Source organism: Glycine max, chromosome 11, assembly GCF_000004515.6.
Source record: "Glycine max cultivar Williams 82 chromosome 11, Glycine_max_v4.0, whole genome shotgun sequence".
Taxonomy (NCBI): Eukaryota; Viridiplantae; Streptophyta; class Magnoliopsida; order Fabales; family Fabaceae; genus Glycine; species Glycine max.
In genome coordinates, this window is record NC_038247.2 from 32,754,873 (window position 1) to 32,771,509 (window position 16,637).

The 16,637-nt window shown below is 38.3% G+C and overlaps 1 pseudogene; it reads right to left on the bottom strand.

The window, feature by feature from the left end:
* The window catches only part of LOC100789325 (uncharacterized), a 120,020-nt pseudogene extending 103,761 nt beyond the window's left edge, over positions 1-16,259 (bottom strand).
* Between the last annotated feature and the right edge of the window lie 378 nt (positions 16,260-16,637).

A 16,637-nucleotide genomic window follows, 5' to 3' on the forward strand; every position in this document is an offset into this window, starting at 1 on the left:
ATTGCATTTCCATACATATTCATTTAACATGTTTTTTTTCTAGACAATTACATACATTTTGTTGTCATTATTCACATGTTATGTTCACTCATGCACCGCATTTGCATAAGTCATTGCATTTTCATACATATTCATTTACCATGTTTTTTTTTGTTTATACAATTACATACATTATGTTGTCATTATCCACATGTTATGTTCACTCATGCATGATCTTGTCATATAGTTTCTCATGCCTCGCGTTTTCCTTTACATCGCAAAAAAAGTCACAATGAAGCATGAAAGTTCACACCGTGTTCTTAGTTGCATGTGTTGAGTACCATGATGATAGCTATAAACAACCCATGTTGGGGTTGTACACTCCTTTTTCCTGAAAATGATTGAAAAACACGTGAACATGGTATGTAATGCATTGTTAACAAGAAATGGCGGTCTTTTAGGCATCTCATGTCGATCTTATAAATATATTTGTCATGCATAGCATAAGTATGCCCTGATCATTCATCTCTATGATAGGTTGCCGAAGTATTGACGATCAAAATTTCTATTCCTTGGATCATGGGGTCGAACCAAGCACAATCTTTTAAGAAAGGGCTGTATCAAGTCAATGTCAAAGTATGGAAGTATCCAGCTTGTGAAAGTTGGAGTAGAAGATGGATCGGGTTTACATAGCCTCTTTGACTACTGCCAACATATGATTAAGCTAATGACTTACAAAATTAGGAACTGCTAATGTGCCCGTGTTTTATTTCTAGTTACACTTTAACTTTGATGGGATGTGATGAACAATGTTGTTTTAATGAAAATTAGAGTGGATTCGACCTTATGTTCTATTGAATGTTCTATGTAAAATTTGTAATACTTCAACAACTTATCATTCACATGCATTCATGCTTATTTGTTTTGTCGTATTGTTATGCATTGCTCATTACATTCTTTCCTTGAAATCTGAAACATTAATCATTGTGCAAAGAAAGAAAGACTGCACTCTACGTCACCCTTACCAAATGCGTGCCAAGACAAGGATAATGAGTGACATAGAATAAGTACATGAGAAAATGAAGGCCGATATGGAGGCCATGAAGGAGCAGATGACAACGATGATGGAAGCGATGATGAGCATGAGGAAGTTGCTGGAGGTCAACGCTGTTACAGTTGTTGCCGCCAGTACTGCTATTGAAAAGGACCCAATTCACCCGCCCGGTTTCAATCAAGAGAGTCGTCCAATCTCATATGTAATAGGTCAAGGGGGCTAGGTAGAGGCAAATGCATATGAGCCTCATTATGTTCAGGTTCAAAGCAAACATTCCTTTCCACCATATGGTTTGCCTCCTAATTATACACTATCCACTGATGTATAGACTCCCGATGAAAATATCAGTAGTTCTACACCCGTACTCATTGAGAATCAACAACCCTAACCTGATCATACCCATGCCCATGTCTCTCAACCCATGGGGGAAATCCATGAAGCTCCCCAAGACCACACTCTGGCGGGTTTCAAGGTTTATCCAGGATATACCACTGAAGGATGTGCATTTTCTAGTGTCCCCGTGCTGAACGGTCCAGGGGGCCCTCAGTATCGACCACCATCCCAACCTTTACATTTTGTGATGGTAGGAGGGCCTCTTGCTATAATTGAGAAAGAAAAATTTGATCATATAAAGAAAAGATTGAGGGTCATTGAAGGAAGAGGAAATTATGCTTTTACTGACATGGCAGAGTTGTGCTTGGTACCCAATGTTGTTATTCCTCCAAAGTTCAAAGTGCTAGATTTTGATAAATACAAAGGAACCACTTGCCCAAAGAATCACCTGAAAATGTATTGTAGGAAGTTAGGGGCATATGCGAAAGATGAAAAGTTGTTGATGCATTTCTTCCAGGAAAGTCTCGCTGGGGCAGCTATTACCTGATATACTAACTTGGAACCTTCTCAAATCCGTTCCTGGAAGGACCTAATGGATGCCTTCATTAGGCAATATCAGCATAACTCTGATATGGCTCTAGATAGAATGCAACTATAGAATATGTGCAAGAGAGACAATGAATCTTTCAAATAATACACTCAAAGGTTGAGAGATCTGGTAGCTCAAGTAATGCCCTCGATGGTGGAGAGAGGGATGATAACAATGATAATAGACACATTGTCGGTGTTCTACTACGAGAAGATGGTAGGTTACATGCCTTCAAGTTTTGGAGATTTAGTGTTTCCTGGCGAGAGGATCGAAGTGGGTCTGAGAAGAGGGAAATTTGATTATGCTGCTTCTACTGGTTCTAATAATAAGAGACTTGGGATGAGTGGAGGGAAGAAGAAGGAGGGAGAAACCCATGATTTGACTGTTGTTCCTACATGGCCAAATTTCCCACTAGCCCCTTATAATCCCATGTACCAATATCCTCCCCAACTATATCACTACTCAACCAACATTAGTTCTACCTATTACCCACCACCCTACCAACCAAAGCCATCCCTAAATCGGCCACAAAATCTACCTGCTGCACAACCAAGACCAAACACCACCGCTAATACCAACCAAAACACCAACCAAGGGAAGAATTTCCCAGAAAGAAAGCCTGTAGAATTCACCCCAATCCTAATATCATATGTTGACTTACTCCCATATTTTCTCAACAATGCAATGGTGGCAATGAGCCCAACAAAGATTTCTCAACCTCCATTTCCTAGAGGGTACAACCTGAATGTGACGTGTGCTTATCATGGTGGAGCTCCGGGGCATTCCATCGATTATTGTATGACCTTGAAACATAAGGTGCAAAGTTTGATTGATGCAGGTTGGCTGAAATTTCAGGAAGACAATCCCAATGTGTGAATTAACCCGCTCGTGAACCATGGGAGTTCTTTTGTGAATGTTATAGAGAATGAGGAGATATGGGAATTGAAGAGAAGGGTGGAGGACGTCTCAACTTCTAAGAGATTTATCTTGAAAGAGTTGTGCAAAGTTAGTATGGTTGATTGCGAGGGTGATGAGGAGGATCGATGCCCGTTGCATCCCAAGACACTCTTGATGTGAAAGAATGCTTAAAGTTTAAGGAGCTTTTATAGGATTTGATGAATGACAACCGAATTGAAATCAGTCATAGGAGGAAGGAGGAAGGTGAGGTGTTTATGTAGTCGAGTGACACCAATATGAATGTACCTAAACCCCTAGTGATTCATTTCACTAGAAATGCGACCACATATATGTCTCAAGGCTTCCAACCTATTATTTTGAAGGCCCCATCATCATTCCCGTATGATAATAACAAAGCAGTACTGTTAATTGCTATTCATGAGTTTTTAGTGCATTGAAAATTAGTAAGAAAATAGCAATGTGCCTTGTTAGTCGGTAAATATGACTAACTTTTGTGTAAGAAACTGTTGTAAATTGTATATGACTTCTCCCATTTATAGTTATTTTTGGTAGTATTGTAATTACTTTTTGTTAATTTAAGTAATAGGTACTCTGTATCCCAATTTGGTGTATTTAATGATCATTCCTTTTCAATTTCAGGAAAAATGGGCAAGATTGGTGAAGTGCAGAATTTATGAACTCGCTAAGCCAGACCATGCGCTAGGCGAGTCATCCGCTAAGCACACCATCCTCCGGCTGAGTGCGCAGAAGAATCTGGAAGAAGGATTAGTTGTGTAGAGGTGTTGAGTGAGTGTGAACTTGCTAAGCGCACCACCTTTAACCCTTAGGCTTAGCGAGAAGACTGGCACTAAGCCAGAAGTCACTTATGCGCGCTAAGCGAACTAATCTTCCGCTAAGCACGCACCCACCGACAGGAATGCCTATTTAAAGCTGAAATCTCGATTTTGGAAGGGTTGTTGAGTTTTTTGAGAGTTTTTGGCTGTGGAGAGATTGAGAGAGAGCTGAGCTTGACGAGGAAGCCATTTTGCGGAGCTTCAGATGAGATTTTGAGAGATTGTGACGTTTCTAGAGGTGGAGGAGACATCCCCACTACTTGTATTTCTTCTATCTTTCATCTTCTCTTCTCATTGTTGTAAAGGAAGCTTCCTTGCTACAGAGAGCTAAATTCTCAGTTGGTTCTTCCTATGGTGTATTTGATGTAAATATTTGTATATCTATCTAATGATGTTTTATGTGTTCACTGTGCTATCAGTACTTAATTTTAGTGTGTATTTGCCTTGATCATGCAACTGCATGCTTAGTTAGGGTCACTCAACATTGGGAAATGGTTTGATCCTTAGAACCTGATAGGATAGGGCTAGCTTATTGTATTTTCACGAGACATCTGGGTATAGTAACCTAGTTTTTGTTATGTTATGTCTTAATGCGGTTCTGGTTAAGTTTAGTCCAACAAGAGACATCTGAGGTTTAGTAGTCCAGGAGACAACATAGAACACATGTACATTGTTAGGTAAAGAACATCCTTTATAACATCAGTCACCCAGTAAGAAGACCAACACATTGTCTATCTGTCTTCACACATCACTACCCACGTGATTTGCTTTTGAATAGTTTAGTTTACATATTTGTCTATACCACACACCACACTTTCATCCAAAGACACCCATTTACTGAAACACAACCTTACCAAGTAAAACAAGTTCCCCGAGAGTTTGATACTCGGTATTCACTTACCGTTTTATACTACTTGCATGATCCGGTGCACTTGCCGACCGTCGAACAAGTTTATGGAGCCATTGCCGAGGAGCTTCTTTCTATTTGGAAAAGTTTAGTCAGTTTTAAGTGTCTTTTTGTTGTACTTTTATTACGTGAATATTTTTTTCTATTTATATTTGTTTTCTTCTTGAATTGAATAACTGTTGTTTCTATCAGTGTTTTGTATGCATAGACCTCCTATAGGTGATTTAGTTCCTCTGGACTTGGAAATTGAAGCCACTTTAAAGAAGGAACTGAGCTGAAAGGAGAAGGTAATTGTTGCAAGATGGGACAATAGCTTTCATTTTCGAAGAGGAAGTTCAATCTTCTGATTCGGCATCATGGAGATTATTATTTCTATTCAATAAATAAATTGTGATTTTTGTCGAAGAGAGCAATACAAGGACAATTGTTATCTTTATTCCACGAATAATTCTGGGTAGAGACAAAAGTTTAATCCCTACAATCATTATGAAGAAGAAAGAGCTCCTGATCTTGAAAGTGTGTATGAAGAATTCATGGCATATCATGCTAGCTCTAAAGCTAATCAAAATTCAATGCAAAATCATGAGATTCGTTGTAGCAAGAGCTATTCTTTAGAAGATCATCAAAGGGAACCAGAGTTATAAACCTACGATCAAAAGGAGGCAGAAAGAGGTTTCAATCTGGAAAATTTGTTGATTTAATTCAAAGATACAATTGAATCAATTCAACGAGCATTTAAAAGTACAGAAATTCAGGTTGGTAAGCTGGTAGAAGAAGTGACTCAAGATGTGGGCAGAAGAGAAGAAGAATTTGTAGAGGTTGAAGCTCAAGAGGAAATCCCTGTAAATGAGCATGATTTAAAAGAAGAAGATGAGGAGAAAGTGCAACAACGGGAGCAGTGCTTGCAAGTACACACTCAACAAGAAAATAATCTCCAAGTTAGCACATTTCCTCATCAACTGATTGTCAAAGAAGAAAGGCATGAAGACCATGAGGTTCCAATCATTCTGGGACAACCCTGTCTGTCAAATGCTAGTTGTACATTAGACATGGATAAAGGTAAATTGGAACTAAGTGTAGAGGATTAGAGGATCTCCTTTAACTTATTTGAAGCAATGAAACACCCAGATGATAGTGAGGCCTGTTTTGAAGAAAAAACGTTGGAGCAGGACATAGAATTAACAACCTCGGCCATGGTATCACGGTCTCCTTTGGAGGAAGAATTCGACAATGTGACAAAATGTCTAGTCAATAAAAATGAAGGAGAAGAGTTAGCTTGTATTGAAGAGTTGGATGGTCCAAAAGATAAGTCTGATGGCTATGTGATGTTTGAAGCATTAGAAAATAGTAGACCAATGGAAAAGCCCAAAGTAGAATTGAAGACCCTTCCAGTGCATCTAAAGTATGTATTCTTGGAGGACAATGAGACTAAACCTGTAATAATTAGTAGCTCCTTGCAGAAGAAAGAAGAGGATCAACTGGTATAGATTCTGAAAAGTCGCAAAGCCACTATTGGTTGGCACATCTCCGATTTAAAAGGGATCAGTCCATCATATTGTATGCACAAAATTAATATGGAAGCTGATTACAAGCCCGTGAGACAACCTAAAAGAAGGTTGAATCCAATAATGAAAGAAGAAGTAAGGAAGGAAGTGCTCAAGTTGCTGGAAGCAGGGCTTATCTACCCCATCTCAGACAGTTCATGGGTTAGTCCTGTTCAAGTTGTTTTGAAAAAGGGAGGTATGACAGTGATAAAGAATGATAAAGATGAGCTAATTCCTACAAGAACAGTTACTGGGTGGAGGATGTGTATTGATTACAGAAAGCTGAATGAAGCAACCAAGAAGGACCATTACCCGCATCCCTTCATGGACCAAATGCAGACTTGCAAGGCAATCTTTCTACTGTTTCTTAGATGGATATTCGGGCTACAATCTAATTGCAGTAGATCCTCAGGACCAAGAAAAGACAGCTTTTACATGCCCTTTTGGTGTATTTGCTTATCGCTGCATGCCTTTTGGTTTATGTAATGCCTCAGCTACTTTCCAGAGATGTATGATGGCAATTTTTGCTGACATGGTAGAGAAATGTATTGAAGTCTTTATGGATGATTTCTCTGTCTTCGGCGCATCTTTTGACAATTGCCTAGCAAATCTAGAGAAAGTGTTACATCGATGTGAGGAATCTAATTAGGTGCTCAACTGGGAGAAATGCCACTTCATGGTTCAAGAAGGCATTGTGCTGGGACAGAAGATTTCTAGAAGAGGAATTGAGGTGTATAAAGCAAAGATTGATTTCATTGATAAACTTCCCTCTCCAGTTAATGTTAAAGGCATACAAAGTTTTTTGGGTCATGCTAGATTCTATCGGCGATTCATCAAGGACTTTTCCAAAATCGCCAAACCACTGAGTAATCTACTGAACAAGGATGCTATGTTTGTGTTTAATGATGAATGTTTAAAAGCCTTTAATACCCTCAAAGCCAAGTTAGTCTTTGCTCTTGTGATTACAGCACCAGACTGGGGACAAGAGTTTGAGTTAATGTGTGATGCAAGTGATTATGCAGTAGGTGTTGTGCTGGGACAGCGAAAGGGCAGAATTTTTCATACCACTTACTATGCCAGTAAAGTGTTGAATGATGCTCAGATCAATTATGCCACTAATGAGAAAGAATTGCTGGCAATCATTTATGCACTTGAGAAATTCCGATCTTACTTGGTGGGGTCAAAGATAGTAATTTACACTGATCATGCAGCAATTAAATATTTATTGCGCAAAGCGGATTCCAAACCACAACTGATCAAATGGATATTATTACTCCAAGAATTTGATTTAGTCATCAGGGACAAGAAAGGATCTGAAAATGTGGTAGCAGACCACCTATCTAGACTAGTGAATGAAGATGTCACTTTAAAGGAAGCTAAAATAAAAGATGAATTTCTTGATGAATCTTTGTTTTTGATTGCAGAGAGACCCTGTTTTGCTGACATGGCCAATTTCAAAGTAGCTGGTATCATCCCCAAAGACCTCACTTGGCAGCAACAGAAGAAATTTTTCCATGATGCTCGATTTTATATATGGGATGATCCACACTTGTTCAAGGTAGGTGCAGATAATCTCCTTAGAAAATGTGTAATAAGTGAGGAGGCCAAGGGTATATTATGGCACTGTCATAATTCACCATGTGGAGGGCATTATGGTGGAGAGAAAACAACGGCTAAGGTCTTACAGTCAAGATTTTTCTGGCCAACACTCTTCAAAGATGCCCATCACCATGTCTTGAAGTGTGATCAATGACAAAGAATGGGGGGAATTTCCTGAAGGAATGAAATGCCTCTTCAAAACATTATGGAAGTTGAAGTTTTTGATTGTTGGGATATTGACTTCATGGGTCCTTTCCCTTCATCTGCAGGTAATGAGTACATTTTGGTGACTGTTGATTACGTGTCTAAATGGGTGGAAGCTGTGGCCAAGAAAGGATGCTAAGGTTGTGGTAAAGTTTATAAAGAAGAATATTTTTGCTCGATTTGGGGTGCCTCAGATTTTGATTAGTGATGGTGGTTCACATTTTTGTAATGTTCAGCTTCAAAAGGTATTGAGTCAATATCATGTGAATCATAAGGTGGCATCCCCCTATCACCCGCACACTAATGGGCAAGCCGAAGTATCCAGCAGGGAATTAAAGAAGATATTAGAGAAAATAGTAGCGTCAACCATAAAAGATTGGTCAATCAAATTGGAAGATGCACTATGGGCTTATAGAATTGCATACAAGACCCCAATTGGTTTTGAATAGTTTAGTTTACATATTTGTCCATACCACACACCACACTTTCATCCAAAGACACCCATTTACTGAAACATAGCTTTACCAAGTAAAACAAGTTCCCCAAGAGTTCGATACTCGGTATTCACTTACCATTTAATACTATTTGTGCGATCCGGTGCACTTGCCGGTCGTCAAACATGCCTCCAATTTATGGTTCTTTTTGTGGAAATTGTAAATATTTTTATTCTTGTGTGAATTTATAGAGTAGAAACTCCATTTTTGTGATCTAATGTTGAAATCAACTCAGTTTGTAGGCTAAAGAAGAAAAGGTGTGAAAAACTGTTAATGAACTCGCTTAGCGAGGCAGATTGGCTAAGCGATCCTCATTCACTTAGCGAGGCAGCCAGCTCGCTTAGCAGATGCAAAACCCTAAAAGAGGATAAGTCAAAGATCAACAAGCTTAGTGCGCAGCTAGCCCGCCCAACAAGGATGTTGTCTCTTCTCACGCTTAGCGTGCCCAAGCTCGCTTAGCGGATTTTCACTTACTCTCGCTCAGCGAGACATGCTCGCTGAGCGCACCTTCATGTGCTGAGAAGTTTGAGAGCCCTTAAAACAATGAGTTGGTGGGAAACCATATGACACCAAGCTAGACCAAGCCATTACTACGTAAAAACAGAGAGAAGAAGGTAGAGAGGCTGGAGAGAAGACATTCATCTCCATCCTTTTCCATTTTCTTTCACAAAAACACTAGCTTTTCTTTGTATTAAGCTCTCCTTGTCAATGGAGGGCTAGAAACTTCTTTGTTGGGGAGTATTCTACTGAGCACTCTTAATGTAAACCTCTAACTATCTATTTAATGTTATTTTCTAGTGTTCTTTGCTTCTATCTGCATTTATTTTACATTCTTGTGGCTTGATCATCCATTTGTATGTTTAGTTAGGCTTTTGAGTGTTGGAAAATGCTTTAAATCCTTAGAACTTGATAGAGCAAGCTAGAGACCTGTGTATCTAGAAATAGAATACATTAATCTAGTATGTTTTGCACTATACGCATATTGTAGCTCTTTTAGAACAAGTTTGTTGAGCAATCAAGGGCAAAAGCTAAGAGAGTTAGGCTCATTCTTGTGAGGAATCAAGGTCTAAGTATATACTCAGTGCAAGAGCGCTAGAATAACGTTAAATAGAGAAAAACCTTTTTATACGGCAAGAGAAAGTTCAGTAGAAGGCTCCCCGATGCTTTTCATCTTGATATTTATCGTATTTTTATAGCTTTGAGTTTATTTCATAAGTTGATAAGTAGAGTAGTTGATTGCAGAAAATTTAACCATCACTAAATCTTTTATTTCATTTCCAAAGCTAAAAAAGTGTTTACATACTGTATATACATAATCTAAGTGAAACAAATTCCTTGTGGATACGATACTCGGTCTTACCGTTTAAATACTACTTGTGCAAATCGATACACTTGCCGATAGGTGAACAAGTACCATGGAGATACGATGTACAAGTATCAAAGGGAGGATATGAGGTATCCCTCGTGAATGATGGGCATAACGAGTCAACCCCTAAAGTCACAAACATTTCTGATATCAGTGGCATGATGCGCAGTGGACGTGTTTTTACTCCTCCCGATTTGCGAGCTGAATTGAAAGATAAGGGTAAAGTAAAGCCGAATGAAACAAAAATCGAGAAAATAGGTCTTATGGTGAATGAAAAAGTTCATAGTGAAAAGCCTGAAGGGAAAAAGGAGAATTCTGGTCAGAAAGAAATATCTGCTAAAGAGGCAACCAAACTTTTGAAGATTATATAATAGAGTGAGTTCAAAGCGATTGAACAACTAAATAAAATGCTGGGTAAGATTTCCTTGTTGGGGTTTCTCATGCATTCTGAACCTCATAGAAAGTTACTAATGAAAATTCCAAGTGAGGTGCATGTGGCACATGACATCTCAGGGGAGAAGTTTGGCGGAATAATCAATAATATCAATGCAACTAATTATTTTACTTTCACTGATGAAGAGTTACCAATTGAAGGGAGGGGGCATAGTAAGGCTTTGCATGTGTTGGTCAAAGGTGCAAATCATATGGTGGCCAAGGTGCTTGTTGACAATGGTTATTCTCTTAATGTCATGCCTAAAATGACATTAGACAAGTTGCCATTCAACGCCTCATACATAAGGCCAAGCTTTATGGTGGGTAGAGCCTTCGATGGCAGTTGGCGTGATGTGAGAGGGGAAAGTGATCTCCCGATTTAGATTGGCCTGTGCATATTTCAAATCACCTTCAAAGTCTTGGATATAACTCCAACTTACAATTGTTTGTTAGGTTGACCCTAGATCCATTCTATTGGGGTGGAAAACAATTAATTAATTTATTTATCTTTTTAATTTTTTATTTCGCCGTCCCATCGTGGCCCACGTTATGATAGATTATAGCACAGTTGCAGTCAAAGCTATTGACTTGTGCACTACACAGTTGCAGACGATGATCTTTTAGCTTTGAGATAACTAGATTGCAACAGTCACTATTAGTAGAGGCTACTAACTTTTGTGCTTATGAAATGACTGGTTAAAACTATAGGGATTACAAACATTGTGAAGTAAGAAATTGCAAGGTAGAAAGCACGCAACAGAGGTGTGTTCGTGTGATTGCCATCAATCTTATTTCACCAAGCTGATTTTAGGAGCACACAACACAGTTGCCTTCGAAACACCCTTGTGCTAAGGTGATGGCAGTTTCAGGATACATGTTAATCCCATTGAAGGCTATTACTCCTTCTATTACCTGTTGGGCTGTGAAGGCTTAAGTTAGTAAGCTGTGGAAAACAGTTGACCATGTTAATGGGAATGCAATTGGGAGGTTTGAAATGATTTTGTTTGATAGCCAGGTATGAATTTTTTGTGTGTATAGGTTATTTGTTTTTTATTAATATAAGGCAAAATTGTCTTTCTGCCTTACACCAAGTTTTATTTTTATATGGAATAAGGGAGACCAAATTGAAACATCTATTAAAGAAGATATTTGGAATCTGCTAAGTTTAAATATGGAAGAAGGAAAGCTCTATATTTTGTAGAATGTTAGTGTACTAAGAAACAGTGCTGAATTTCGCTTAGCAAATCATGAATATAAGCTTGAAATAACAAGATTCTCTGTTGTTAAATCAATGGTATTTGAATCATTGAATCAATTTTGTTGCCTGAAACTAGTTCCATTAGGAGCCTTTCAAATTCCTGCATATTGCATAGGTATAGTAGTTGTCTTATTGTAATAGGTTTAGGTATAATGTTATGAGCAAGTTGGTGATTTTATTTATTTAATATTGTATGTGATGAAGACATAGCTGGGTGGATTTAAGCAATATGTCAGTGGAAAACTTTGTAAACAATGACACCACTATTCAAAGGATATTTGCTCATGTTACTGATGGAGAGGATGATTCACTTTTTTGAATTTACATTTTGTATAATACCCAGTCGCTAATCACTGTTCACAACAAAACACTAACTGAATCAGTTGCTAAAAACAGTCGCTAAATAGGGAACGCGACTGAATGAAAAACAGAACGATACACAAAACAAAACAACATACACTCACAACCTAAATGACAGAGCTACACACAAAACACTATTATGAACCTTTGGCCCACTGCTCCCTTGCAACGATGCCAAATTTGATCGAGGCCGTACCCGAATCAAATAAACATTAAAAATGAAGTATCTAGGAAGTGATCCTAGGTCATCTCCCAACGAGCAATGGTCAACCAACGTTCATAATAGATAGTGATAAAACAGTAACAAATTGGGGGAGGGGTGTTTGTTTTTGTAATTTAAACAGCAAGCAAATTTTAATTAGAAAATAACAGAATTAAAACATGTTGTTTCCCCTTGATTCACAAGCAAGTCTCTTATCCTAGGTTACGAGGATTTATCCCTAGCCAGTTCAACCACTTAATCCAACCCTAAATTAAATTACTAAGCGAAATTTAACATAAGGTTGTCATTATGTGATTAAGCAACACATACACAAATTAATCATGAACGAAACTGATCATTAAGCATGAACATAAATTAAGCATAGAGACAATTAATCAAGCACTAAGCATGCATGGATTAATAGTAACAAATACAGAGCAATTGGTGAAGAGGAAAAACTTATCAGAATTCAATAGTAATAACAAAACTTCAAAGAGAGCTGTGCTTGATCCTCAGAGAAAACAACGTTGGAGACTTAGCCTTCCATTAATCAGAAGAAAACGAAATTGCAATTGGAAGCAGAAAACAAAATTGCAGATTGAAGCAGAAATGAAATTGCAGAAAACGAATTTTATTGCTACATGAACAGTGTGCATGAAAAACAATAAAAAATAGAATTGCAAAAGCCTAAAATTATTCTCCTCTCCAAAAAACTCCTAAAACTAAAACCCTGGTGTTGTTATATAGGTCCTTAGCCCCAAAGCTTACAAATCTATTTTAAGTCTAAGCCCATAAACGAAATAAAATAAAATCTGGACAAGATAAGATAAGATTGGATGAAATAAAATCTGGACGAAATAAAATCTAGATGAAATAAAATCTGGATAAGATAAGATTTGATAAAATAAAATTGTTTGCTCTCTTCAAGTCCAAGCCCAATTCCGGATTCAAGCTCAATTGTTTATAATTCTCTTGAAATTAAATTAGAAACACAAAATTAGTCAAGTAGGTCCAAATGATAAAACTGCATAATTAATTTGACAATTAAGGCTAATCAATAATTAAAATGGTGACAAAAAGGGTTAAGAAATAGGAGAAAATAATGACACATCAAATCCCCCCACACTTAGCCTTTTGCACTCCTGGGCAAAATCAAAATGCAAAGCAAGGAACAAATCCAGTGACATTAAAGAGAAACAAACAAACACAAAAACAATTACATGTTTCTCAATGAATCTCAATGAATGAAATGAATGGGCTACATCCAACATGTAGAGAGTTAAAGAATCAAGACAGTCATGAAAATCATCCAAGCATCTCAAACATGGCAAGATAGTCAATCATCTCAAGAATGAAAAGTGATAAAGCCTCATAAGATATGCACTCTATCTCTCAAGTGTCTAGGCTACTGTCTACTCTTAGAGCACCCATGAAAACAAACACCACATAGACTTGGCAAAACTCTAAAATTGACAACCACACCACAAACACATGCATATGAGGATCAAAAGGTATTTTAAGGTTGTAATGGGGCCAAGGACAAGGTAGAGGAAAGTATGAGATAAGTAGCTAAAACCCAAAGGAATAGAGGAGCAATGGGGAATAATTGAGAACTAAGAAAGAGTAGTAAACCCCAAAACCAAAATTAAAAATTAAGCATAAAAAGTAAACCCAAAACAAAATCAACCAAGTCCTCAAACCAATCCAAGTCTTCAAACCAAGACCTCATGTATTCAACTTCATTCTTTTTCTGTTTTTCTTTTTCATTTTTTTGTTTTTTTTTTTAATTTGAACAGTAGCAATTGAAAGCAATTGAAAAAATAAAGCAACAATTAGGCAATATATGTATATACATCAAGCATGGCCCAAATACATCATCAAGCATGGCCAACAAAAACATATCATCCAATGAAACATACCCCCCCCCCCCCCCACACTTATTCCCAAAAAAATTCCAAAGCTCCAAAATTCCTTAAGGGTAGGGTGAGATCATGGTTTTTCACTTAAGGCTTGTAATGAGCTTCAAAATAAAGAAAGGGGAACATAGGCTCAAAGGGGCTATCAAAGGAATTAATTCAAGGTAGGCTCATTTGGCTAGAGACTTATAAGAACAAAATGCCTAAATCATCTCCCAACATGCATGTGTAGCAAGAAGTATCAACAAGAGTCAAGCCAAGGCTATTGTGCAAGCAATCAATGGGGCAAAACAAACCGAATAAAATGGATGATGATGGCTCAAATTCTCACCAAGGGTAAATCTATCACTTCCAATTCGAACTTTCAAAACTAACTTGACATGCAGAGAAAAACAAGGATTTCAATTCACAAAATGCCAAGAAATTCTTATTTCAAAAACAATTACCCATTACTTGTACATAACCTATAATTCAAAGAGAAACATGCAATGTTGTACACAAAACATAAAACCAAAATAACAAAATTAACCTAGAAAACCTAAAAAAATTAAACTAGAAAACCCAACAAAATTAATCTAGAATATCCAACAAAATCAACAAAATTAAAGAACAATCTCCCCCCCCCCCCCCCCCACTTAAACAACACATTGGCCTCCATGGAGCACAATCCTAAAAACAAGAACAATCCAAACAATCAATAAAATTGGACAAGTGGAATAAAAGTAAAGAAGGGGACAAAAATAGAAAAAAAAACTCCCTAAATCATTGCAAAAAAAAAATAAGGTGAAGTAAGGAGGGCTCCTCCCCCACTACATCCACTAAGGAGGGATTTGTGAAGAATGGGTTCAGCCGTTGTCCATTTGCCTTGAAGCTCTTAATTGTGGATTCACTTTTTGACTCCACTGTACCATAAGGGAAAACATTAATCACCACAAAAGGACCAATCCACTTTTACCTCAACTTACCACTCATGAGTCTGAGCTTAGAGTTATACAAAAAAAACTTTCTGTCCAACCACGAAATCCTTCCTTAACTATCAGGCTGTCATGGAACTTCTTGGTCTTCTCCTTGTAGAATTTGGAATTCTCATAGGCTTCTAAACGAATCTCATCTAGCTCACTTAGTTGCAACTTCCTTTCCTCTCCAGCCTAATCAATAGAGAAGTTGCAGGTCTTTACAACCCAGTAGGCTCTGTGCTCTATCTCTACAGGAAGATGACATGCCTTGACAAAGACAACCCGATGAGGAGACATTCCTATGGGTGCTTTATAGGCAGTCCTATGCGCCCAAAGAGCATCATCCATCCTGGTGCTCCAATCCTTTCTGTTTGGCTGCACAATCTTCTCCTAGATCCTTTTTATCTCCCTGTTTGAAATCTCAGCCTGCCCATTAGTTTGGGGGTGGTAAGGTGTGGAAATTCTGTGCACGACCCCATACTTTTTGAGCAAGGCATACATGGATCTGTTACAAAAATGGGTGCCTTGATCACTAACGATGGCTCTAGGGACTCCAAACCTGCAAAACAGATTAGATCTAACAAAATCCACAACAACCTTAGCATCGTTAGTTCTGGTGGGTTTGGCTTCCACCCATTTTGAAACATAATCAACAGCAAGGAGAATATAAACAAAACCAAAAGAGACAGGGAAAGGCCCCATAAAATCTATACCCCAGACATCAAACACCTCACAAAATAACATGGGTTGTTGATGCATTTGTTGTCTCCATGAAAGTGAGTCGCCTGCTCTCTGACAAGGCTCACAAGTGCTACAAATTCTCCACGCATCCTTGAAAATGGTGGGCCAATAGAAACCTCAGTCAAGCACCTTGCGAGCTGTCCTCTGTATGCTAAGATGGCCACTTGGTGCGGAAGAATGACAGAATTGTAGGACTGAGTCAATCTCATGGTCTGGAATGTATCTCCTAATAACCTGGTCACTGCACAACTTCCACAAATAGGGGTCATCCCAAATATAATGCTTAGCATCGCTCTTAATTTTATCATTTTGAGCTTTAGATGCTAAGGGAGGAAAAATAGAAGCAACCAAATAATTCACAATATTAGCAAACCAAGGAGTGGGGGAAGGAATCAGAAATACTATACAGAATGTACAAATGGTCATCCAGAAAATCATCCCGAATGGGTGAGTCCTCAGACATGCGCTCAATCCTACTCAGATGGTCAGCCACGAGGTTCTGTGCACCACTCCGATCACGGATCTCCAAATCAAACTCTTGGAGCCAAAGCATCCACCTGATCAATCTAGGCTTTGATTCAGCCTTCTTCAATAGGTACTTCAGAGCTGCATGGTCAGTATAAACAATAACACAGGTACCAAGTAAATATGAACGAAATTTCTCAAGAGAAAAAAATATCGCTAATAGCTCCTTCTCTGTGGTAGTGTAATTTGCTTGGCCAACATCCAAAGTTCTGGAAGCGTAGTAGATTACCCGAGGCAGCTTGTCAATCTTTTGAGCAAGGACAACCCTCAATGCGTAATTGGATGCATCGCACATTAGCTCAAATGGGGCTGTCCAATTAGGTGCCTGAATGATAGGGGTGCACCGCACGCTTGAGGCAATCAAAAGCCTCTTTGCACCGGTCATCAAAATCAAACTCCACCTTCTTTTGCAGCAGATTGGATAGTG